Genomic DNA, 27,435 nt, shown 5'->3' with positions numbered 1-27,435 from the left:
CTGTACATCCCAGAGCATCCAGACAGTCCTCTGACATTCCAGCTGTGTTTTTCATTGCGACTGATAATAGCAGTTGTCTAAAGAACTAAGAGAGCACCCTGGTTTTCTTGAAGTTTTTAAAAATCATCCTGCACCGTCCCCAGTCCTATTCTGAGATGTCGATTACCCTTTTTATTGCATTGAAAGCTCCTTAAGCCCAGCGTTCTTTTTTTTTTCTGACCCTAGTAGGGGACCTGCAGTTCATCTGTATAGTACGAACCCAAGTGGAGAGGGGAGAGAAACAGTGAGCACATGCCATGCACCACATGCTTTCTGCACATGGGTGATCTCTAGTTGTCTCTGTGGCCTGTGTAACAGTGACAGACATCTCTGATTTACGAATGGGGGATCTGAGGCTTGGAGAGGTTCCATATACTTGCTGTGAACCTCATGGCTAGTGGGTTGTACCGAACAAGGGTTTAAACCCAGGCCTTTGTGACACCAAAGCCCGAGTTCTTCCCACTCTATTCTACTTCCTTTCCATTGGGAATTGGGTGAAACGGAATTTTGCTTTTTTTCTTAGGAAAAAGAAGGTGGAGAAGGCTTGTAAAAAACACATGGAAAGCCTTTCTCTTTATTTTTCCCCTCAAGCCATAGAGACCAGCTCAGTAATGGAGGTTCACTTACATCCAATGGATGGAAAAACCGGGTCATGTAGCTGCCAGAAGCCTGTGTTCCTGTTTAATTGGCTAGCACACGCTTTCTTTGTATTTGTTTACCTTATGGCCAGTTCTGACAAATAAAATGGATTCTTTTCTTGGCCTCTTCACTTGGGAGAAGTAAGCGGTGGGGTTTTAGTGGCAGAAGTAAAGGACTGAAAATGCCTGGGATCTGGAAAGTCTCCAAGTATGTGGTGCAGAAGAAGGTATTCTCGTTGACTGTGGTGACAAGAGCGTGTGAGTGGCAGCTTTCTGGATCACACTCATGGAATCAGCTGGCCGCCCTGCTTCTGCACAGCTTTGGACACTTCCCCCACCCCCACCCCAGCCCATCACCCCTGTGGTCTCTTCCCGGAGAGAGTTCTGCCCAGTCAACTAGCACGTATTTATTGAGCTCCTACTAGATAAAAGTTTGTTTGTTGTACCCAGATTGTCAAGCAGAAATGTTAGAATAAATAATAGAATGAGATCAAAGCATTCTTCTTTTCGGTTTAGGTCAGAACTCAAAAGCATCCAGAGTACTAAGAGCTGTTATTTCTATACCTCCTCTGTATCATATCATTTCAGGATTATTGGAAAGGGTGTCGATACACCTTCTAGAACTGAAACTTTCAGGAGCCAACCATTTCCTTTCAGAGCCTTAAAAGTCATTGTTCACTTAGTGTTTTATCTCCTGTCCCCTCTTCCTTTTCTCCCGCTGATGTGTTGTTTTGTTGTTTCTTTCTTTCTTTTTTTCCTGGAGTCCCTGACTGTTCCTTCGCCACAGTGACTTCTGGTAGCTTAGCAACATTGATTCTCATGTAGCAAAGCCTCCCTGTGCACTGCTGGCATCCCAAGGAAAGATCTTGTGAAAGTGTCAGGTATCCAGCAGAACAGATCTCCTTGGACTAAATTTTCCCTTTGGCTGAGTAAGGGCAAAACCCTTTAGTCCAGCCTGGATGTTAGGGAACCTTCTGCTTACTTTATTTATTGGCTTTTTAAAAGCCAAAGCAATGTTAGCAGAGCCAAGAATAATGTTGGAGAGATTCTGTATAAGAACATCCCCTTGCTTAGTTTTCCTGACTGAAATCCAGACTGCCTAACACTGGGGGCTGCTAGGAGCTGCTTCAGTTGAGAAATCCAGCACCATGGTCAGAATGGGATGGACCCTAAATGCAAAGCCTTGAACTTCCGCTAGGCTCCACCTTGCCCCAGCCTCTTTCTGCCTTTTGTGTGGTTCTAGGATTTTGAGGTGTATTTGGAGCCTTTGTTTAGAATTTTGTAAGGGACATCAAAAGCAAGTACCACAGTCCCCAGGTGGGCATGGAGCCTTTCTTCAGAATGGAATATGTGCAAAAAGAAATGGGAGCAGCTGTTTACTTCTAGAGATAATTCATGGCTAAGAAATGAAGTAGGAGAATGGGCTATGAAATCCTTAACCCTTGTTAAAGCCTATCTCCTGCTCTAAGTAAAAATACCCAGACCTAGCTGGGTGTGGTGGCATGAGTCTCAGCTACTGGGTAGAGTTAGGTGGAGGATCACTTGAGCTCAGGGGTTCAGGTCCAACCTGGATAATGTAGTGAGGCTTTTAACAAACAAAGCAACCTAGACCTGTTTATCTTATTAACATGGTCTATATCCAAACCTTGCGTGGACATTATGGGACATGTTATCCTGAGCAAAACTCTTTTCCTGGAACTCTCTTTCGTACTGTTTCATCCCACCCAGCAGACTAGACTCAGGACTGCTTGGTCTTAGATGTCCCTCTTGCCCCTAACTGAGGTGGCTGTCATCAGAAGATGCCCTCAGCCAAACTCATCTTTCATATGCACCTCAGTCATTCTTCTGTATCCTCAGCTAAATATCTAGGGGGGAACCAAACCTTTTCTGGTTCCCTAGGTTTGGATTGGTGATTGGAACACTGATGCTTAAAAACTGTTCACATTCTAGAAACATGTTTCACTGGGACATCCAGAGGTGCTGAGACACTTGGAGTCAGACATCAGCCCAGGTTAGTTCACTAATTCCCAGGGCTCCATCCATCCCATTCTAGTATCTGAATGTTTGTATTCTCCATCCAGGACATTGCATTTCCCCATTGCTTAGGTGGCTAGAAAACCAAATTAGGAACCAGAAGGTTTTTTTCGAAAGACAGGTGGATGGGGAGAGTATGGAAAGATCTTCCATCCCAGCCTGTCTCCATCTCTACTGATTCTCCTGAAACCACCACATCTCTGTCCCCAGATGTGCTGTCTCACCCCTCGACAGTACAGAAGTTACATACTTCTGTAACTTGCTTTTGTGCACCTGGTTTCCACTGCCTTTGCCAACTGTGCCCTGTGTCACTTTTCACAGCACCTGAGTCTGTCTTTAGATGTGTTCATCCCACGAGCCAAGGTCTCCTGGCCTTGTTGCCCCCATTTCTGTACTTTATGGGACAGCTAGCCCTTCAGCCTTTGCCAAGTGAGCTTTCCTTGGTGCTCATCTTTCTGGACATTTCTGGTCCTCCCAGTACTGTGTCTGGCTTGATGGAGGAAGACCAGAGAGTCTCCTAGGAGGGAATCTCTCTGGAGTGGAGGTTTTCCTCTCTCAGCCCAGGATGTTTATGGCCAGCTTTTTTCTTTCTTTAGCCTGAGGTCATGAAGGTGGTGTAGGAGGAGTTTAGGGCTGTGGATGTAATGGAAATTTGAGGCCAGTGCTGGTTAAACTCCAAGAACAAAGACTACTTTTACAACAGCCAGAGAGCAGCTTCTGCTAGGGGTGTTCAGGGGGAGAAGAGTGAGGCCTGGGCTGGGAACAGGGCGTTTCCGCATCTCAGAAGCTAAGGTTTAGTCAGAGAGAGTCAGCTTCCTTTGTCTCCTTCCTCTGGTCTTTACCTCGCAGGCCCAATCGGCACAGTTCTCGCCTGTGTTGGTATGAAGAAAGAAGGAATGGGAAGGAAGGATAGAAAACAAGTCCATGGTGGGTTTTGTTTTTTCTTTCCATTTAAAAATGGGAAGTTTTCTCAGTTCTACTTGATCCCCAAAATAAAAAATAAAAAAAATAAAATAAAATAAAAATGGGAAGTTTGCAATTCTATGGATTGGTGTGTCAGACGCTGTAGAGGAAGAGGCTGGGTCAGTCACTTAGAGATCTTTCTCTCACTCCTCCCTTCCTCGGGAGAGACAGGACCACCCACGTCCAGTTTTCTCCTACTGCTCCCTGGCCTGGCCCTTGGGGACCCTGCTGGCCTCCGTCCTGTGGTTGTACGCGGACAGGCAGAGTCCAGCTCACTGTCCTTGCGGTCTCCTGGGTTCTGTGGGTTCTGTTCTCGTGATTGTAGTTCTAGTGGCACGGTCACCTCTTGTGTCACCGCTCGGAAGGTTGCAAGCTGATCACCTCCCCACGTCCTCGGGTGTTGATAGATTCAGTCGAGCCTTGGAGCTTCTCATCCCAGAATTTCCTTTGACACATTGCTTGGCCTATAGTACTTTTACTAAGTACTTTTTATCTAAGTGCTTTGTCCTTTTACTCATGTAAAATGTTCTCGTCTCAGTCCTGCTTTCTTTACCTCCTAAGAGTTTGGTTTTAAAGATTTTCACTATTTTAATCTGGAGGTTTTAGGGACTGTCAGCATATTATGATCTTCTCTCTAGTTCTCTGGGAATTCTGAACATTAAGCCCAGTTCTTCACTATTCATTTTAATTCTCGGCCACAGGATGGGTGTGAGTAGGCAGAAGCGAGGCTCATGGGTGCGGTGTTTGAGCAAGGAGGAGAAGCCTGCTGCTCAGCTTCTGGCCTTGCAGACCCCACCTCTACCTCCTGCTCTCTCTCTTTGAGTGGCCTCAGCAAGGCCACAGAAACGCCTGAGTCTTGGTTTCCCATTCTATAAAAAGTGGACACGTCTGTGTGTAAGCGACTCAGAAAACATTGTCTCCAAGCAGCGTTGAGGTTTTCCATCTTGTCGTCTGGGGAAGCAGTGTGGTCAGTGGGAAGAATGTCGGTTTTCTGTGTTAGAGCAGCTTTCTGTCCCAGCTTTCCCATTCATTGGCTCTGGTTCCTTAACCTCAGTTTCCTTGTGTGTAAAATTGGGGGTGATGGCGATGCCCACTTTCAGGGCTGTCGTGGGGACTATACGTGATGATGCGTGTGCGTGAGGCCAGAACAATGCACAGCATACATCACGCACTTCACGAGAGGTGGCTGTAAGGAACTTGTAGAGGAGAGAGTAAGGCGATTGAGACACGTGAGGATTGCTATGGGGAGTTACTTGTCCCTAGGGAATACTTTGGATACACTTGGGTTTTGCCATAGCAAGCCAGATCAAAACCTCGGCATCTAGCCCATCCTAAGTAACTCATACTTCTTGTTGAAATAAAATGAAATACAAATCATTTTGTGCCTGAACCTGTGTGTCATTCATTCATTAAGCTAGCACCTGTATTTTCCTAGGGCCTGAATAGGTAATAGGAGAAAAGTTCGACAAAGTAGCCCCTGTTTATTTACACTTTAGTCAGGGAGACAGAATAGAAAACCCATCATTACTGTGGCTGAGTGATATTGCTATTAAATGAGCAGACACGTGTAAAGTGTTTACACCTGGTGCCTGGCACAGTCATGGTGAGCCATCTTGTGAGCCTTGCATCGATGCAAGGGGATGTGGGGAGGCCCAGGGCAGAGGGGGCATCTAGGAGAGAGACTTCTAAGAGTAGGTAATGCTTGATCAAAGTGGTAAGGAAGACTTAGCAGGTGGACAGGTATAAAGACAGGGTGGGGGGAAACCCAAAAAGAGAAAGTGGCAGGAGATGCTCAGGCAGCTGTAACAGCTAAAGCTAAGAGTTGCTTGAGGCATGAAGGGACCTGACTGCCTTTGCTTGTCTTGCTAAGGAGTTGGGTCTTTATCCTCACAGTGATCCAGAGCAGCAGAAGGACGTTAAACAAAGGCCTTTTTTTTTTTTCTTTCTTTTTATTTATTTATTTATTTTTTTTCTTTTTTTTCTTTTGCAGGCAAGGGTCAAAGAGTATACAAAGGCCTTTTTTTTGGAGACAGAGTCTAACTTTGTTGCCCAGGCTAGAGTGCTGTGGTGTCAGCCTAGCTCACAGCAACCTCAAACTCCTGGGCTCAAGCGATCCTCCTGCCTCAGCCTCCCCAGTAGCTGGGACTACAGGCATGCACCACCATGCCCGGCTAATTTTTTCTGTATATGGCCAATTAATTTCTTTTTATATTTAGTAGAGATGGAGTCTCTCTCTCGCTCAGAGCTGGTTTCAAACTCCTGACCTTGAGCGTTCCACTGCCTCAGCCTCCCAGAGTGCTGGGATTACAAGCGTGAGCTACCATGCCCGGCCAATAAACAGAGGCTTTTGTTTTTGGATAAGGACAGATGGGAAGGGAGCTGGACAGGAAGAGGGTGGGAGGCAGTTAAGGTAACCTGGATCCAAGCTCCAGTTGAGGTGGTGGGGTGGAGTGAGAGGAGGGGTGGATTCAGGAGCTGTCTGGGAAGTCACTGAGTAGAAGTGAGGAAGAAAGGTGTGTATGGAAGGACCCCAAGTGTTCTGGCTTGGAAAACTGGGTGGAGCGAGTTGGTGCCATTCACTGAGATAGGGAACAATAGCAGAGGAAGACAGGGAGGGGGAGGTGGTCACTTATGGGAAGGTGGACATGCTGAGGAGGCAGGCACTGTATGTCACTCTGGAATTGGAGGAACAAATGAAATTTTTTCTCCCTCTTTTTGGCATGTTTGTTTTTGTGGTTTTTTTTTTTTTTTTTTTTTTTTTTTTTTTTGAAAAGTTAAAAATTCCTTAATTTTTTATTCCTGGTACCACTACCACAATTTACAGGGCAATATACCTGATGTAATGAAAAGAAAAAGAAAAAGACAAAGCTACAACAGATAAAAGACCTCAGGAATGTACATCTAATTGACACTACATTGCATTAATCAATAGCTGCACTTTTTGCAAACTGTGGCTATGACAGTCCTGAACAAGAAGGGTTTCCTGTTTAAGCTGCAGTAACTTTTCTGACTATGGATCATCGTTCCTTCTGTGGCAGATTTTTACAGTTCCTCTAATGCATTTGGGACGACTGTCTCAAAGTAACCTGCAGCTTTCCTGACAACTCCTCGCTCTCTCTCCTGCTAAGAACTGTAGCCCTTTTCTGCTGTTTTTAGAACCTTCTGCTACCATATCCACCACTTCCACCACCAGATCCATAACCACCACCATATGGACTGCCCGAGCTTCTTCCACCAAAACTGCCCCCTTTCATGGGTCCATAATTTGATTGCTGTTGTCCACTATAATTTCCAAAATCATTATAGTTCCCACCACCACCATAGTTACCTCCAAAATTTCCTCCTTCATTGTAACCATCATATCCTCCTCCACCACCGCCATATCCACCACCTTGGTTTCCATATCCTGGTCCACCACCATAGCCCCCTCTACTACTATAACCAGGACCACCGCCATAGTTGCCACCATCACCTCCAAATCCATTGTATCCACCATCACCTCCTCCATAACTACCTCTGCTGCCACCACCTCCACCACCATAGCCTCCTCTTCCACCAAAGTTTCCACCACGGCCAAAATTACCTCCACCACCTCCAAAGTTTCCTCCACGACCCATAAAGTTGCCAGATCCACCTCCCCGACCTCTTTGCGATCCAGCAGACTGCATCTCTTGTTTTGAAAGGGCCTTTTTCACTTCACAATTATGCCCATTAATAGTGTGGTATTTCTGAACAACAATTTTATCAACAGTATCATGATCATCGAAAGTTACAAAAGCAAATCCTCTCTTTTTTCCACTCTGCCTGTCTTCCATAACTTCTATGGTTTCAATCTTTCCATACTTTTCAAAGTAGTCTCTCAAATTATATTCTTCTGTATCTTCTTTAATACCACCAACAAAAATTTTCTTCACTGTTAGATGGGCACCAGGCTTTACAGAATCCTCTCTAGAAACAGCTCTCTTTGGTTCCACAACACGCCCATCAACCTTGTGTGGTCGAGCACACATTGCTGCATCCACCTCTTCAACACAAGAGTAAGTCACAAAACCAAAGCCCCTAGAACGTTTTGTTTGGGGGTCTCTCATTACCACACAATCTGTGAGTGTGCCCCATTTCTCAAAATGTTCTCTTAAGCTATCATCTGTAGTTTCAAAGCTCAGACCACCAATAAACAGTTTTCTCAACTGCTCTGGTTCCTTTGGATCATGGCCCTCCTCCCCCCGGCGGCGGCGGCGACGGCCGGAGTCGGGCTGGGGGCGACCGGACGGCGGTTTTACCTCCATTTTGAGACCGGACTCTGTTTTTGTGGTTTTTTGAGGTGTGATTTAATAACAATGAAATACACTTCTTAAGTGCTCAGTTCAATGTGTTTGGACAACTGTTAATAACTTATATAAATATCATCTAAAACACATCTGTAATCCCAGTTCCTTGGGAGGCTAGGGCAGAAGGATTGTTTGAGACTGGGAGTTCAAGACTAGCCTGGGCAACATAGGGAGACCTTGTCTCTAAAAAAATTTAAAAAATCAGCCGAGCATGGTGGCATGAACCTGTAGTCCCAGGTACTCAGGAGACCGAGGCAGGAGGATCACTTGAGCCCAGGAGTTTGAGATTGCAGTGAGCTATGGTGGCACCATTAACCTCATGCCCAGGCAACAGAGCAAGACTCTGTTTCAAAAAACAAAAACAATGCGCCCCATAACCCAAAATACCATTATCATACCTTAAAAATTAATAATAAGTCCTTAGTAATACTTTGTTTTTTACAGTTCATTTGTTTGGAAGACCTTTGTCTGAATTTCCATCCTTGCTGATGGAAGAGAAGCTTGCTCCCTTTCTGTCCTTACTGGCTGCTGTTGAACGTGCATGTAGGTTCTTGGGGCCATAGGTTCTTGGGGTACCTGCCCATGTTCTGTCAGTCCTGCTGGCTCCTCCCTCTCACTTATTGTATAACACACATATAGAAAAGGGCATAAAATGTAAATATACAAGTTAATGCATTATGAGAAAGTGAACTCTCCATGAAGCATCATGTGAGTGAAAAAATAAAACCTTGGCAGGTTCCAGAAACCACCTACATGTACCTTTCCAGCCACAACCCTGTCTTCTCTGTCACGGGGAACTATCACTGACTTTTTTTTTTTTTTTTTTTTTTGAGACAGAGTCTCGCTTGTTGCCCAGGCTAGAGTGAGTGCCGTGGCGTCAGCCTAGCTCACAGCAACCTCAAACTCCTGGGCTCAAGCAATCCTTCTGCCTCAGCCTCAGTAGTCCCCAGTAGCTGGGACTACAGGCATGCGCCACCATGCCCGGCTAATTTTTTTTATATATATATACATTAGTTGGCCAATTAATTTCTTTCTATTTATAGTAGAGACGGGGTCTTGCTCTTGCTCAGGCTGGTTTCGAACTCCTGACCTCGAGCAATCCGCCCGCCTCAGCCTCCCAGAGTGCTAGGATTACAGGCGTGAGCCACCGCGCCCGGCATTCACCCTGACTTTTATGACAGTTGCTTCCTTGCTTTCCCTCCATAATTTTCAGCTTAAATGTGCTTCCCCTAAAGACTCTAGTTTGGCCTGTTTTAAAGCTTTACATAAATAGAATTATTTATTAATCTTAAGTCAAAGTTGACTTCTCATTTAAGGTTGGTGCTTTTGTGTCATGAGAACTATTCCACTACCCTGAGGCTTTCATCCTAAGTTTTTTACTTTCACCTTCCATTATCTTTTGTCAGTATCATCAGGACTCTCTTTCACTTTTCAGATTAGGAGATTGACATGCTGGCTGCACTAAGTGGGCAACTCCCTACTTTCATTTTTCAGACCAATTTTCAATCTCACTTTTTCTAGGAAGACATCCCACAGCCATCTCAAGGTAAACAATCGTTGAGACCCTAGCAGGTTGCTCTTTGTCCTGGCTGCAATACAGAATGGGTTCTGATTGTCAGATTCTGATTGTTGAGGGTGTATGGCTCCCGGGGCCAGAGTTTGGCTACCTGACATAGATGGAGCAGAGGGGAGAGGGAATTTTCCAGAGATTGGAGCCCCTGGAGCCTGATCAGCCTCTTGGAGCTCTAGCCCAGACTGTGGGATTTGCGGAGGAGGGCCTCATTTTAGATAGTCTGTCATCTTGTTATCAGACCAAGTGCCCTACTCAGTTTTCAGTTGGAAGTATCTGTCCTTCATAGTCAACTTATTCTTCTAACTGCAAAGAAGCTCTGCTCCTAAATATATGTAAGGAATTTGACTCACAGACCTCCAGCTCTGCCCCCTTCGGGGAAGGGCAGCACCTCTCTTTCCTGTGAGTAGATGTCTTTGGTGTGCCTGCTCACAGCCACTTGGAAGATTCTGTGGGTTTTCTGTGGCCTATTTTGAGTCTGATTGTTTGGCTTTAATCAGAAAAACAAACACTTATTTTAAATTTCTCCCTGGCCTAGCTGAGCTAGGTTCAAACAATCTTTTTTAATTTTACCACATGTGAATTACAGGAAATGCTGTCCTATTGGGGAAATGGGTCATTTCCAAGATTTTTTTTCTCCAGGAAAAGTGTAACTTATTAGTTTACTAAGAAAGGCTCAATCAGGCAACAAAGAAGTACTTACTAAGACATTTTCTCCTTTTATGTGTCCGTAATCACTGTCTTATCATAAACCTCAGCCCTGGTAGTTAATCCAAAGTTATTTAATTAAATTCTTTCATTTTATATATGAGGAAATAAAGAGACACCCCCTACTCCTGCCCAAGAATGATTTGCTCAAGGATGTGTGTCGTTTTCAGGGACCAGGATTAGGAATTATGCCCTGAATGAGGATAAAGACCTTTTTTTTCCATGCTAAAACAATCATTTTTTTAAGAATCGCCATGATCTCACTACTTTTTTTTTTTTAATTCTTTCAATGAAACATCACCCTTGAATTTGATACATTAGATTTGCTTGGAATAGAAGTAGAATTTCCATTCTTAACCACACCAAACATAGCTCAGAGATTCTGCTTGCCGGATGAATTGAGCTCAACGTCATTTTGTTCGTCATTCTTTCTTGGACCAATAGAATGCTTCACCACAGTGGACATTGTGGTTGAATTCCATACCTGTGAGAAGTTTCTAGAGACCTTTGGCTTGAAAAGCACACTCTTAGCCAAGTTCTGTCTTCAGAACTATCCTTTTTGCTGCCCCCTGCTGGAGGCTAGAAAGAGATACCTGCAGAAAAACAACTCCCACCACCTCTCTTCCCAACACCTGGGAAGTCAAAGTGTCCACCACTCTCCAGCGTGTTCACACAGGGCTTTCATGTTGGATGTCCCCTACTCACCAGCCAACCAGTGGCTGCTTGCCAGAGACCTCAGGTTCCGTGGGCCCAAAACCCAACTTGTTCCCCCATCCTTCACTATTTTTTCTCTTTGTTCTTTCCTCCTCCTCCTCTCTTATCCACTTATACTTTTATTTATTCATTCAACAAATATTTGAGCTTTTAACTGGTTTTACATTTTTTTTAGGCTCTGGTTAACTCCAATAGCAGCGTCACACTGACGCCCGTGTACCCAAGCTACAGGCCTTGGCATTTGGCAGCTCATTTCCTCCCCATTCTCTGGGTCTCATTAGGTCAGAGCACTATTGTTTCAGGAGTCCCTTAAGGCAGTGGTCCCCAACCTTTTTGGCACAAGGGACCGGTTTCATGGAAGACAGTTTTTCCATGGACTGGGGATTGGGGGTAAGATCTTGTGGGTTGGGAGGTGTGGTGTGGAGCTCAGGCGGTGATGCATGGCCTGTTTCCTAACAGGCAACGGACTGATAATGGTCTGTGACCCAGAGTTTGGGGACCACAGCCTTAAGGAATCCACCAACCTCCAGTCTCAGCCCCTCTACGCAGTTCCCCAAACAATTGTTCTGCAACACCTGGTCCCTCCACCAGCGATGCCCTTCCCTTCAATATCTGATGAGCTTGTGCTCATATGTAAGCTGTATGAGTTGTCTCCTCAAGGTGTCACCTCCTGTAAGAAACCTTCCCTCCACTGTGCAGTTGTCACTTGGCTGTCCAGATCTCTGTCATGGCATCCACTGCTCGTATTATAGTTAGTTCTTTTCTTGTCTGTCACCCCTCCAGACTGTATCCCCAGGGTCCAGCCCCGGTTTTCCAGATCTGGCCTAATTTCCAATAGTTGTCACCATAATGTCATGAATTATGATTTGTTTGCCCACATGGCTCCAGCCTCACCATTGCCCACAGCTCCCCTGCCTTCCCTAGTAGCCCCCAAGGCTTTATATTTTACAGTCCAGAAAAACCTGCAGTTCCCCAAATGCACTGGGCTTTACCTGCCTCTCGCTCTTTCTTGGATGCCTATCCCACTCCTGGCCTGCCTGATCAAATCCAGTTCATTCTTCAAAAAGCAGCTTGGCCATCGCTGCATCTTTCCTCTTCACTCATTCCAACTTGCAACAAGAATAAATGATATAAACAGCAAGTACTGATATGGCACTAAGTAAGCCCCAGGCATTGTTCCAAGCATTTTATTAATACGTATATGAACTGATTTCCTTTTTGTGCCAGTATTAGTGTGCTTGTATTTTCTTGTGTCCTAATAGTTTATGTACATCTCTGTCTTCTTGTGGGATCAGGGCTTCCTTAAGGGCAAGGTCTATGTATCAGTTGTCTTTCTATCCCCAGCATTGAGCACAGGGGTCACATATAGAAGGAACCCAGTAATGGTTGGCAAATTCACCTGTTTGAAAAATACAGTCACTGTTCATGTAGAAGTTGTTTAGTACATGTTTGTTTAGTATTTTAAGAATTATCTTTGATTTTGTAGAATGTGCTATGAGCTGGTGCCTCAGAAGTGACCATAAGGAGTTTTCCATTTAAATAAGGAATAAAGACTACATTATTATGCAAAAATAATAATCAAGGAATAACACTAGCAGTGAGTGCTGTTGTCATTCCCAAGCCAATTAGGTTGATTCTTAGACTTAAGAGATAGTTTCAGAGTACATAACTCTTATTTCCTACCCTCAAGATGCTTTCTTTGTTGATGGGGAGACTTACAGAAAACACTTTTAGAATGAAATAAAGGAGCAAAGTGTGGGGGGGATGTGACCAAATAGGAATTCTGTGTATTACAACCTGCATCGACTTCCTCTGGTAGCATTTTTATTAGGTCCGATTCTCACTTGAAATTTCAATAGCTTTTTTAACAACACTTGATTGTTAGTGTCTTAGCATTCACTTAGGGAAACTATCTTTTTAACTGGGCACCTGCATTTCTTATCTGCAGCTCACCTTCCTTCCAGCTAACCTAGTTCTTGTCCTCCAATGTTTAATTTCCTCTTGCTGCTTTGGTATTTTCATACTTGCTGGATTACTTATCTATAATGCTTTCTTTTTTTTTTTTTCATGCTGAAAACTTTGAATATAATACTTCAAGAAAATTTTTTTGTTGAGGTGAAATTCACATAACCTAAAATTAATCATTTTATTTTTATTTATTTTTTTTTTAGACCTACTCTTCCTGAAGGAAATTAATCATTTTAAAGTGTACAATTCAGTGGCATTTAATACATTCACAATGTTACACAGCTACCAGTTCTATCTAGTTCTAAAACATTTTTATCATCCCAAAAGAAAACCCTGTGTCCATTAGCAGGTAACTCCCCTTTCAGCCCTAAGTGACTACCTACCTGCCTTCTGTTTCTATGGATTTTACATACTCTGATTATTTCATATAAATGAAATCATACAATATGTGACCACCTATGTCTGGCTTCTTTCACTTAGCATTAGGCTTTTGGGGTTCATCTATGTTGTAGCATGTATAAGTACTTCCTTCTTTGTTGTGGCTAAATAATATTCCATTGTATGTGTACACCATAGTTTGTCTATCCATTCATCTGTTGCTGGGCATTTGGACTGTTTCTCCCTTTTGGCTACTGTGAAAAGTGCTACCATGAACAGGTGTGTACATGTGTTTGTTTGAGTACTTATTTTCAGTTCTTTTGGGTATATCCCTACAAGTGGAATTGCTGGATCATATGGTAATTCTGATTAGCTTTTTGAGGACCACCAAACTGGTTTCCATCCAAGCCAAACCATTTTACAGTTTCATCAGCAAAACGCATTCTTACTATTTCTCATCAAACTTTGCTCATCCCATATGTTAAAACTTTGCTTAAAAACAATTTCATTTCATCCAGTCTTATTAGATCTTCAGCCCATAAGTGTGTAGTGAGGCAAGTTAAAAGTTTTGAGATCAAAACATAATAAAGAGTTTTGAGATCAGAGACCCAGGTTCGAATCCCCACCCTACTATTAATTTTATGATCCGTGATTTAGCCACACAACCTGCAGGCAGTGACTTACCTCTTGTGAGTCTCAGTTTTCTGATCTGTCAACTAGGCTTGATGGTAATAGTGCAGAAGATTGTGTTGTGAGGATTAAAAGAGGTAGTGTGGCTGGGCGCGGTGGCTCACGCCTGTAATCCAATCCCAGCACTCTGGGAGGCCGAGGCGGGCAGATTGCTCGAGGTCAGGAGTTCGAAACCAGCCTGAGCAAGAGCGAGACCCCGTCTCTACTATAAATAGAAACAAATTAATTGGACAACTAATATATAGAGAAAAAAATAGCCAGGCATGGTGGCACATGCCTGTAGTCCCAGCTACTTGGGAGGCTGAGGCAGGAGGATGGCTTGAGCCCAGGAGTTTGAGGTTGCTGTGAGCTAGGCTGACGCCATGGCACTCACTCTAGCCTGGGCAACAAAGCAAGACTCTGTCTCCAAACAAACAAACAAACAAACAAAAGAGGTAGCGTATACAAAGCATTTTATTATGGTGCTTGACACAAAGTTCTCAACCAGTGGTAAATTTTAATACATTAGTCACACTATTGATATGTTTCTTCAAAATTATTCTTTTCTCTTGTCATTTTTATTGTTTGTCCCAGCTAATTTATTTATTCATCTGAATAATTTACTTATTCATTCTGATTGTCTCATACAGGACTCTCTCTGTAGTAGTGATTGGCTGTCTTTGTGATAAAGGGTTCATGCTCGGGAGCAGAGAGCTCAGATGCAGAAAAAGAATGTGATTCTGTTTTTTGTTGGGGAGTGTTGGAGAATTGAAAAAGGCTGAGAAGTGTTCATCCTCACTAGACTCTATAGTGCTGCTTCTCCCTCTTCATTGTCCTACTTAATAAATGAACTCCCCCTCTTTTTCTCCATGGAAATGGTTTAAATAAAGGTTTAAACACTTTTTTTTTTTTTTTAGTGGGGAGACAAGGTCTTGCTTGGCTAGAGTGCTGTGGCATTAGCCTAGCTCACTGCAACCTCAAACTCCTAGGCTCAAGTGATCCTCCTGCCTCAGCCTCCCAAGTAGCTGGGACTACAGGCATGTGCCACCGTGCCTGGTTAATTTTTTTCCTATTTTAGTAGAGATAAGGTCTCTCTCTTGCTCAGGCTGGTCTCAAACTCCTGGCCTCAAGCTATCCTCCTGCCTTGGCCTCTCAAAGTGCTAGGATTACAGGTGTGAGCCACTGGGCCTGGCCTTTTTTTTTTTTTTTTGAGACAGTGTCTGGCTCTGTTTCCCAGGCTGGAGTGCAGTGGCACAGTCATAGCTCACTATAGCTTCAAACTCCTGAGCTCAAGTGATCTTTCCACCTCAGCCTCCTAAGTAGCTGGGACTATGGGTGTGTGCCACCACACCTGGCTAATTTTTAAGTTTTTCATTGATATGGGGTGTCACTGTATTGCCCAGTCTGGTCTCAAACTCCTGGCCTCAAGTGATCCTCCTGCCTCCGTCTCCCAAAGCACTGGCTTTATAGGTGTGAGACACTACGCCCGGCCTAAATGCTTTTTCTTGATCAATTGTGGAAGGATATGTTTTTTTCTTAGGGGGAAGGCAATTTCTTACAAACTCATTGATATTATCATCATTATTAATATGAGCAAAGCTTCTATAACTTCACTTTCTCTAGACCTTCTAGTACAGGGGTTAAGGGGGGCTCAGGTAAACAGATGCTAAAAGGTTCCAGTAAGAGGCGGATGTTCCCCAATGGTATAATCTCAAAGGTGATAGTCTCTCTCTGTGACTGGCAAAGTAAATGTATAGAAAGAGATTTATTATAAAGAATTGGCACACATGCTTATAGAGGCTTTGAAGTTCCAAGATCTCTAGTTGGCAAGCTGGAGACCCAGGAGAGCTGGTGGTGTAAGTTTCAAGTCCAAGTTTGAAGGCAGGAAAAGACCCATTTGCCAGCTTGAAGACAGTTAGGCGGAGAGAGAATTCTCTCTTACTTAGCTTTTTGTTTTATTCAAGCCCGCAATGGATTGGATCAGACCTACCCACATTCGGGGCAATCTGCTTTACTGAGTCTACTGATTCTAATGTTAATCTCACCCAAACACAACCTCACAGACACATTTAGAATAACCAAATATCTGGGAACCTTGCAGCGCAGTCAAGTTGACACATAAAATTAACCGTCACAGGCAAACATTCTCTTACACTCTTTCTCTTTCTTTTTCTCTCTCTGTCATTTGATGATGTGTCCAATATCCTGGCCTGTGAGTATTTGGCAGCTTGGCCGAAAGACCAGGACTCAGTACAGTAACTGTCTCTGGTTCTTCCCTCTACAGCTGGTATTACTTCAGGCCTTCTTTGTTCTGTTTTAGAACCACAGCCCTCAACTTTTTTATTTTTATTTTATTTTTGCCACAGCACACATGGCATATGAAATTCCATGCATGACACACTTCTATGGGCATGTCCAAATTTTGACAATTCTCCCCCAAGTCTCCACTGCCAAGTTTCCCAGCAAATAAAGCAAATAGCACCATAGATGCTTTGTGACATGTTGTTCATGAGAGCATTTTATAAGCATAGGGGTAACTATTAAGTGTTCTGTCAGTAACACAGCATAGCTAGATCAGGGATGGATAAAACATGTAATTCCTGGTTAGCTAGTGAAACTTGAACTTTTCCGTTCAAGGAAGCTTATCAAAAGCAAATGCATGTGCTATGATTTATATTTGGAAAACAAACCATTTGCTAACTTTTCTTTAAGTCAGTAAAGGATTTAGCAAAAGGTTACTTGTTATTTGTCTCGGTATTGGTAGTGGTCGCAGTCGACTGGTCTTTGACACTGGGGCTGTGGGATGCCTGTCAGGTGTATGCTCTCCTGATTAATAGTGGCTGCAAATGTGGCTCGAGAATTAGTGCTGCAAAGATCACCATGCTCAACACGAAAGCTTACAGCTCTGTAGGTATGGGAGATTCCAGACCATTTGCTCAGAAGGAAAGATTGGGGATAGGATTCTTCATCTGACCTGGCCCTTCTCATACCATGGTGTTCCTTTAGGCCATAGATAATAAAAATGAGACTATTCAAGCCTGCCTTTGAATCTTCCAAATCACACAGTAAATTCAAAGTGCTTTCCCCATTTGTAATATGCACAGAACGAGTGCCTTGCAGAGTTAATTTCCCTTTGTTTCTCTAATCCATTACCTCTGCTCCTGTGGTGGAGAATTAGAATTAGGAAGTGACTGGGGGCCAAATGGAAACCGAAAGAGTTCCAGCAGAGGCTTAGAGCAGGGTTTTTCAACCTTAGCACTGCTGACATGTTTGAGCGGATCATTCTTTGTTGTGGGAGGCTGTCTCACGCATTGTAGAATGTTCAACAGCATTCCTGGCCTCTACCTACTACATGCCGGTAACACCTCCTCTCCCCAGTGTGATATCCAAAAACGTCCCCAGACATTGCCAAATGTCCCCTGGAAAGCAAAGTCACCCCCATTGAGAACCACCGGCTTAAAGCAAGTCCCAAGCTCCCAGCTCCGTTCCTCCCTTCCTAAACGGGAGCGATGTCCCATGTGCCACCTTTGACACTGGGGCAGCAGGTTGATGCTTCTTGACTGAGCTCAAAGGTGAAGAACTGTTTCCTAGAGATGCTTATAGGGCGAATTGGTAGGACTTAGCAATAGAAAAGAGTGGAGGAAATAAAAGACAATATCAAGATTTTACCTATTTAATACGTTCTCTTTCCTTTTTTCACTCATTTCTCCAGATAATTTATATAACTAGGTACTAGAATGAGTATTTTCTTAGTGGGTAGAGCTCCCTAAGTGTTTCCATTGAAACCCACAGGTGCCAGTTAGTCTTACAGAATCTTTCTCAAGTATTAAGTCTAAATGCTGTAGAAACAATACTCAGAGTGTAAAATATGTGGATGTGAACAAAGACAGGAACTTTTGCCAAAATGCCTTGAGAAGATGGTCCTCTTCGCAGCTCAAGAACTTGAGAGACCTCCCTCTGCTTCGTAACCTGTGCAGGTTCATAGCTGTGTCGGATCAGAACAGAGATGTGTCAGGCAGCCCCCTGGAACCTAAAGTTGCCTGCCCAGAGCTCCCTGATCAGAGAGCATGAACTGATGCCTGGTGAGTCAGAAGCTGGGTCGCTCCCGGCTTGGTGTCAGGAGCCCCAGGGGCAGCCGCCAGCATCTGCTCTGGGTTGCCTTCCTAAGGCATTCCAGCCTTTGATGTGACCCAGTGTGTGTAATAACTGCCTGTCCTTTAGAGAGAAACAGATTTGCGTTGAGAATGTAACAAATAGTGACATAAGAAAAGAGATGAGAGAAAAGGAACTGTTTGGTGGGTGGAGTTCCCCGAAGTCTAGAAGTTCATCTGTGAGAAGGGCCACACTTAATAGGCAGGTGGCTTGGGTAGTGTTCCACCATGGCCACTGCCTCGCTTCTGGGGTGATTGAAACTGCCTTGGGAAGACCTTCCATCCCTGGCCTTGTGAAGCACCAACAACTTGGGCCTCTGTGTGTTCTGCACCTTTCACTGGCTGCAGTGATTTCTGAGATAAAGGAAAGCACCTTTCCTCTTTGTCCCGACTGGACATTTCCCTAGCTCTGCTCATTTTCTCCTCCTGCAGACACGGACTGGCTGGTGGGTCCGATGCTGAGGCCACTCCGATGAAAGGAACATGGTTCCTGCTCTTGGGGAGAGCGAAGGCATTGAGCACACGGGTGACGGCCAAGGAGACGCTCCCTCACTCTGCTGGCAGGTCGAGAGTTTGAGGGGGTAAGGCTAGGTAGATTTCCCAAAGATTCTCATTAAGACCAGGAGAGGAGTGGCAGTTGGGTAGACAAGAGTTCAAGGGTAGAGTTTGGAGGTGAACGGTCTTAAAGATGGATGCAGGGAGAGTGCTTAGTATTTAGTAGTGGTCCAGTTAGGAAGCCCCACAAGCCCTGCCCACAGCACCACACATGTCCCCACTGTGCCCCCCAGAGTGGGTCAGGTTCCTATACCTGAGGGTCATTAATGACAAGGCAGAATAGTCACCAGGCCGTTTACATTTTGACAGGTTCTGCACGTCACTTGCAAGTTAATTGGCTGTTCATGCATTTGTTTAGATTTTTCAGTCTCCCATGTGTTAAACTGTCTAGTTTTCTCTTACTAATCATAAGTTTGGTATTATTCAGAAGGCCAAAGTGCTATTCTCCCAGGCTTTAAGAACAAACAGGTAGTGCCGTTTAGCTATGTAGTCTTGCTGAACTTTTCCTCCGACAAAGAGAGAGTATACTTTGGTAGCTGTGCAGGCCCTATTCTAAGCATAAGTTTTCAGGGACTGGAAAGAATTCCCCGGAGAACCCAGGGAACTTGCTGACCAAGCTGGCATCAGTTTTCTTTCCTGTAAAATGTTTCCACTCAAATGTTCAGACTCCAGCCTGAGGCTGGCACCAGCTGAGGTTTGCAGCAAAGCAGTATTTGAATGTTGGCCTTGCCGTGACCCATGCTCAAATCATTTGTTTCACTAAGAATATATATTTTGAGATAGTAAACTAGATTAGTTCACATCTAATAGTTTAATTGCTGATTCAGTTAAAAAGTCTTTGTTTCTTAGGGCCTGGGCTGAAATTGAGCAACCATAAGCTTCTTTTACTAAAAGAAGACACCTCCTGCACCAACTTTCCTTTAATTATAAAAGCAGAGCTACATGCATGTGGTTAAAAAATTTAACCTGAGCCCGGCACGGTGGCTCACGCCTGTAATCCTAGCTCTCTGGGAGGCTGAGGCAGGTGGATTGCTCGAGGTCAGGAGTTCGAAACCAGCCTGAGCAAGAGCAAGACCCCGTCTCTACTATAAATAGAAACAAATTAATTGGACAACTAATATATAGAGAAAAAATGAGCCGGGCATGGTGGCGCATGCCTGTAGTCCCAGCTACTTGGGGAGGCTGAGGCAGGAGGATCCCTTGAGCCCAGGAGATTGAGGTTTCTGTGAGCTAGGCTGACGCCATGGCACTCACTCTAGCCTGGGCAACAAAGTGAGACTCTGTCTAAAAAAAAAAAATAACAGAGGTACAACTCCTCAGTTGTACCTTATACATTCTTCTGGAATATCTTTCTCTATGCCTTTATAGACATGCATATAGGAAGCTATGCATATGAGTAATGTCTGTCCTATTTAGAATACACATCTTGATTTTTAAAAAATTTGATAACATATCCTGCCAGTCTTTCTCTGTCAGCACACACTGACCTGCTTCAATCTCTGTAATAACAGCGCTGAATTCTATTGAATGGATATAGCATAACCTACTTACCTACTCCCCTATAAATGAACATTCCACCCCTTCCTTAGTCTTCCGCTATTTCAAATGATGCTATGATAAACATTCTTGCACATACATTTTTGTGTGCTCATGCATGCATATCTGTAGAATACATTTCTAGAATTGTAATCACTAGGCAAAAGGGTACATACATTCTTAACCTTGGTAGACATTGCCAAGGTCCTTGTAGGGGACAGTGTCATTGCTTTATAGAAAATGTATAACTCTGGCTTCTGACTGTAGCCTCTAATGCTGGTAGCTTCTCTTGTCCAGAGAATATTGCTTCCTAGTACAGAGGATATCAGCAAATGCATTGCCACTGTAAGGCAGCACAGGGAGAGGAGCATGAATGACATTGGGCAAGACAGATGGCTTCTGGGGACCACAGTTCCCCCTCTATTCAGTAAATGCAGGTAAGATTGTCTGTCAAATCCCATTCCATAATTTTGCATAAACCCAGGTGTGGTTCTAGTTCTGAGACCCAGAAGCCTGGCCTCCAAGAGAGTCTTAAGCAGGAGGTAAAAGGCCAGAATCAGCACTTTAATTTCTAGATCCTTTATCTTTTTATCTGTGTTTAATGAATAGGCTTTGGGGTGTCTGGCCCTTTGCTGGGCCGCAGAGAGATTGAACAACTACTGGGTCATCTCCATTTTCAGGAGATTTCATAGCAGCTTACTTAACTGTGTACCCTCCTCTGCTCCTATAGTGCCAAACACATTCCTTAAGGAGGCCCATTAATCAGAAGGGCCTCAGAGTGAGAGATGGAGTTCTTATGGTTTCCATTACAATTAGCCTGGAAATGCTCTGTGAGTGGAAGTCTGGTCAGAAGTCTTTTGAGATGTTGGAGCAGAGAATTGTCTGGAGAAGGAAGAAATGCAAGATGCGTTTCTCTAAAACCTCACACTCCTCTTGGTCTGATGTTTACCAGGGGAAAACAGCCTATACAACAAAGGCAGCAGTTAATATGTGCAGAGCCTGATTTGTTTCTCTGTTTTATTTCCTTCCATACAGTTTGATCACATGACCCACGACTTTTGAGGTTGATGTCTCATCCCATGTTGTACATGGAACTAGAGAACACAGATCGATGTAATTTAGCACTCCTGAACTTAGGCAAATTCAAGAATCAATAATTTGAAGAACCGTGGTTTTGAGTCCCTGAGAAGGAAATGGATTAAGACTTATTCTCCCGACTCCCAGCTTTTTATTTTGGGAAATTTCAAACCTACAGAAAAGTTGCAGTGCAGTGAATCCCACTTGAATTTACCACCTAAATTTACCAATTGTAATCATTCTGCCACATTAAGTTCTCAAGTGATGGATGCTACTGCTGATCTGGGGAACATACTTCTATGAACCTCTGCTATGAATCTTTACAGATGTGTAAGTAGTGGGTATATTTTGCCCCCTGAACTACAGTTGACCGGTGAACAACATAGGTTTGAACTGTGAGGGTCCACTCATATGCAGAATTTTTCAACCAAATGCATATCAAAAATATAGTATTAGGCAGGCTTGGGGCCTTATGCCCGTAATCCTAGCACTTTGGGAGGCTGAGGAAGGATAATTACCTGAGGCCAGGGGTTCTGGACCAGCCTGAGCAACATAGTGAGACCCCGTCTCTACAAAAAATAGTAGCCGGGTATGGTGGTATACACCTGTAGTCCCAGCTACTCAGAAGACTGAGGGTTGCTTGAGCCCAGGAGTTTGAGGTTTCAGTGAACTAAGATGTGACACCACTGCACTCTAGCCTGGGCAACAGAGCAATTTGCTGTCTCAAAACAAACACACACACACACACACACACACACACACACACACACACAAGAAAAAATGAAAAAAGAAAATACAGTATTTGCAGCATGTGAAACTTGCCTATGGAAGGTTAACTTTTTGTATGTATGAGTTTCACAGGGCTGACTGAGGGACTTGAGTACATTTGAATTTTGGTATATGCAGAGGTCCTCGAACCAATCCCCTGTGTGTATTGAGGGATTACTGTATTTAAAAATAGATTATGTATATCCTGGTATTTCACTTCTAAACATTTTAGTATGTATCTCCTAAGAGCAAAGATGTCCCTTTATAACAATACCCTTATCAAAGGCAAGAACCTTAACATTGATACATGAAGAGTGTAGGTCAGTTGCCTTGTAGAATTTTCCACAATCTGAATTTGTTCAATTGTTCCCTTGTGATTAGATTCAGGACAAACATTTTTGTGAAGAATACTACAGAGCTGATGTTGTATGTTTCCTATTGTATCTCACCAGGAGGCCCAGAACAGTTCTGGACCATTATTGATATGCTGAGTTTAAGCGCTTGGTGACGATAATGACTGCCAGATCTCTCTCTTTTGTAAAGGCTTTTCTCCCTTGTAATTAATGAGCAATAAGTGGTGTGACACTTTAAACCTATACGAGTATGGTCTTCCCAATAACTTGTTATTCAGTGGCTTTAGCATTTATTGATTTGTTGATGATCCTTTCCTGAATCGTTTTTACATGGATAATTGCAGAATGTTGATCTTTAAATTGTCACTACTTCTGCATTTATTATCTTGTATTCTTTTATAAAGAAGAGCCCCTTGTGTCCCTCCCACACATTTTTTAGTATCACTTTGGACATGTGGATTTCAATTCAATTGCTATAGTCCATTACCTTTATTATTTTTTTAATGCTCTAATTATCCCCAATTTGGTAAATGGGAATGTTTTTTCCAGATGACTCCTGAGTCCTTTTAACATGTCCCTGACATTCTTTAAGCACTTGGTTGCTTTTCTGGCACAGTAAGATGTTCAAGCCCCACTTGTCCATTTCCTGCTCCAGTCTTGCAGTTAATCCAGCTGTTTCTCTAAGAAACTCTGCCTCCTTTTGGTGCAGAAATGATCTTTAGAAACCAAGATCAGGGCTTGAAGAGTACTCATTGCTGGATTAGAAAGAGTTAAGGAATTTTTTAGAGCTAAATATTTTTTAGAAATCTTGAACTCATACTGGTATGTTCAATTCAGAACCAGCATCACAGGACCCTTCCTTACTTTTAGCCTTCTATATTTGTGTCCCACAGCAAGAACCTTGTGTGCAGATTCGCAACACCAATATCAAGGCCAACAATAAACATATCAAGTAAAGTTCAAGATTTCTTTTCAGTTCTTTTTGTACTTAAGACTATATCCTAGTAAGAAGGACTAGTCAGAAAACTATATCCAAAAGTCACTTGAATTACTTGCCTTTTTGGGGTATATATATATATATTTTTTTTTTTTTTTATTTTTTTTTTTTGAGACAGGGTCTCACTCTGTTGCCTGGGCTAGAGTGCTGTGGTATCAGCTTAGCTCACAGCAACCTCAAACTCCTGGGCTCAAGCAATCCTCCTGCCTCAGCTTCCCGAGTAGCTGGGACTACAGGCACTCATCACCATGCCTGGGTAATTTCTTCTATTTCTTCTCACTCTTGTTCAGTGTGGTCTCAAACTCCTGACCTCAATCTATCCTCCCACCTCAGCCTCCCACAGTGCCAAGTTTACAGACGGGAGCCACCGCGCCTGGCCTGCTTGCCTTTTTTGTATAGATATATAATAATTATCATATATAGTTAGGCTCAAATGTTTCTGTTTAAGATTTGCTTTTTCCCTCATGCTTTTTACTTGATTTTATTCTTTTAATAAGTAAAATATTTACGAGGTTCAAAAGTCAAAACTCTGTAAAACAATATACTAAGAGAAGTCTCACTTTCACTGCCAGAAGTAACCATTTTCATTACTTTCTGGTTTCTCCTGTCTTCCTTACTGCACAAGTAACCAATACCCATCTGTACCGGGACCTGTTCTTTATGCACACACAGGATGGTCGCAGGTTCTGGGCCTCAGGATCAGCCGTGACCAGGGGAAACATGTCAGAACCAGTGGAATTCCTTATCTTCCCTCACCCTGTTAAGTTGCCTCGTTTGGTCTATTGCTTAGCAGTCTGTAAAAAAGGCAAAGCACCCTGCGGGAGGATAATTAAGGGACAACCAGGACAATCTGAGGGGCAAGCCTTTCACATTACAAGGAAGCTGTCTGAGTTTGGTTTTGATGGGCTTTTTAATCCCCTTTGACAGGAGTGGAACTGACTCTGGTATCCCTGGAGCAGATCTGAGATCCCAGAATGAAACAGTTTGTGACTAAGCAGATGATAAGTTGCTTCTCTGGCAGGCCTTTTAGTGCAGCTGTTGTTTTGTACTGGAGTAATTTGGGTTTCCCTTTCCTTTTCATACAATATTATCTGGTTTAACCTCCTGCAAAAGAGTTGCAGGGAACAAATTTTTTCTTTGGAATAAACATCTCGGGGAAGTTAACTTCACATTTGTTGTTGTTGTTCTTTACTTGACATTAAGGAGCTTTTATAAGCAATTAAAACTAGGAGAAAACCCAAACCAAAAATTTCCCTTAAACTCCAAATGACCTCAATAGGAATCTCTCCAGTATTTCTGGTTTTAACTCCTTTGGTGAATTTAGGGAGTGACTTTTTATCCCACTTCTGAGTGGCAACTTTGAACTATTACTGGCCAACATGGAAAAACACATCTAATGGGTTTCATTAAATATGGTTTAGAGGTCAGACTGAGAAGACTTCATCTTAAAACTATAGCTGGATGAGAAACTGGATCTGAAAGGATTTCCTGGAATAACTTGGTCCCTTTCTTGATTGGCAAATTTTCTCAGAAAAGATACTCTCCCAGACAGTGGAGGTGGGATGGCCTTTGAATCAGATTTTTCCAATATTAAATCATTTTGTCAGTTCTTCCTTGGAGGACAAAGTCTATTTTGATCATATCAGGGCATTCAAAGTAGAGTAAATAAAGTCAGAAAATTGGCCACTGCCTGCTCTTGGCTAGATGTGGGATACAAAGTGAAGCTCCAGGTTTTCACTGTGCAGATATTTTCCATATCTCATACTAGTATCACCTTTGTGGTTTCGTCATACTAGAATATCAAGTATACTACTGTTTATTTAATATTTTCTTAAATATACTCATTTATAAAATTTAGATTTATATCTTTGATTAATAAGGCAGATGAGCAGGTGTTGGAGAAATGTTAATCATTTATTGACATCAAACTAAGACTTTTCTCCCATAGTAATTGGAAGGACCAAAAGAAAATTGCAAAGTGAATAACATTCTCTTTTATTCAGTGTTATTTAGGAATACTTGTGCCACCTGAAAAAAAGATTTCCACCAGGTATAAATAAGGAATTCCACTTAGAAAACCATTGCCCAACGCCATATTTTGATGACCTTGTGATATTTGGGAAGATGATAACCACTGATACAGACAGCCACTACTTTAATGAATATTCTTGAAAACTAGAGATTTCACAATAGTTTTTATGTATATCTGGGGGGAAAAAAGCCCTTATTTCAGATCAAGGGCACTGAAGTTTCTTCTAGAAACAAAATATATGCCTACATGTTCAAAAAATGATTTAAACTGACTTAAAAGGCAGCATAAAATGTGGCAGGAGAAAATAAAGGTAAGACAAAATGAAAAAGAAGGATATAAGATATATAAGATAAGAAATAAAGTAAGAAGAGGACAAAATAGAATTAACCTTGTGACTAAAAATATGTATCATGGTGACCTGTACACCTGCTCCATGGAAAGGTAAAATTTTTCATGAGCTTCCTGACACCCAGTGAGAAAAAAGAAAACCATATCTGTTCCACAATTTGTAGTGTCTGCAAGATAAAATCAAACCAAGTACTTAAGAAATACATGGATATTTCCTCCAGGAACCCACATAGAGAGGGATTTGTATAGTCTATTGAATGATGCCTTCAAGGATATCTTATTATAAATCTGTACTGTCTTGAGATAACCATTGATGGACACTGATAGCATTCCACCAAAGAGACATTTAGTAAAATTGCTTTTAGAAGTGGTCAGTATGAAGTTCAGCTCCCTACTGCTCTGCCTTAATGTGGGCACATATTTTAGATTTCCTAGAAGTATATTCTTCAAACATTTCTCTCCCCCAGGTAAAGAGCAGTGAGTTCAATATTGTACTTCCTGGATATGCCTGGACCGTAGTCACCTATGGTTGGCATCCTCTTGTAAAAGCCAAGGACAGGCTGGAAGGCCGTGTTACTCCTACACTCAGCTTTGTGAGGGAGGGCTCCTGGTGGGAGGGCTAGGACTCCTCTCAGAAACGCTTCTGAATCTGCTCTGGTGCACAGATAGCTGGGGGAGGGAGGGAGTTCCCAAGTTCCACCCAAAATGGCATGTTTTGAGACTGAACAAAGTTTAGAATGTGTAGAACCACTCAGTCACCTTGGCCAAGAAAGAAAACCCTCAGCACGTCCCTCACAGACTACCTAGCTTTGATCCTGGTTCCTGGTGAGCTCTCAGGGATAAACTATTTTGATGGTAACTAAAGGAAGTAGCTTGTCATATAGGATTGTTATTTAATTTAAAAATTAAGCAACTAAAATCAACTAAAAGGTGGGAAGCATCTACCAAAAATAATAACTTTAGCTTTAGAATAATTGGTCTTTTAGCCTTTCTGGCAACAGTTAGTTAGCAAGGTCAGTTGTCCTGTCAAGATGATAAACTCACATCATATATGGTAAAAGAAGACCTATCTGTATTTTTTGTTGTAGAGTACATTTGGCTACCTGTGCCCACCTCATCCAAAAGTGGTATCAGTTATTAGATCGTTAGAAACAAGTTACATAGAAAAGAGACTAGAATGGAAACTTGTACAAACCTGTTTGAAACTGCTCCTCCGGAAAACATTTCTCACTGTGACTCTTGTAGAACTATTTATAATACAGGTTCTGAACAAATCTCAGTAGCCCAGAGTTGAGTTCATGCCCTTGGCCTGTGCTAGGGGCTGAATGTTTGTATCCTCCCCAAATTCATGTGTTGAAATCTCACTCTCAAGGTGATGGTATTAGGAAATAGAGCCTTTTGGGGTGATTAGATCATAGGAGTGGAGATCTCATGAATGGGATTGGTGCCCTTATGAAAGAGGCCCAAGAGAGACCTCTTCTACCATGTAATGATGCAACAAGAAGGCACCGTCTGTGAACCAGGAACCAGGCCCTCACCAGACACTGAATCTGCTGGCGTCATGATCTTGGACTTCCCAGCCTCCAGAACTGTGAAAAATAATTTTTTT

The 27,435-nt window shown here is 42.9% G+C and overlaps 1 protein-coding gene and 1 pseudogene across 2 annotated transcripts in view; one reads left to right on the top strand and one right to left on the bottom strand.

Annotated features, from left to right (window-relative positions):
- Positions 1-27,435, top strand: part of NXN (nucleoredoxin) — a 144,991-nt gene that overhangs the window by 69,706 nt on the left and 47,850 nt on the right. The window lies entirely within an intron of this gene.
- LOC142861928 (heterogeneous nuclear ribonucleoprotein A3 pseudogene) lies at positions 6,449-7,974 on the bottom strand (annotated as a pseudogene). Its single transcript, XR_012913042.1, has one exon. The product of XR_012913042.1 is annotated as a heterogeneous nuclear ribonucleoprotein A3 pseudogene (transcript).

The sequence above is a fragment of the Microcebus murinus genome, chromosome 18, assembly GCF_040939455.1.
Source record: "Microcebus murinus isolate Inina chromosome 18, M.murinus_Inina_mat1.0, whole genome shotgun sequence".
NCBI lineage: Eukaryota > Metazoa > Chordata > Mammalia > Primates > Cheirogaleidae > Microcebus > Microcebus murinus.
Note: the sequence above shows the minus strand (reverse complement) of the source record. Positions and strands in the feature narration are given on the sequence as shown.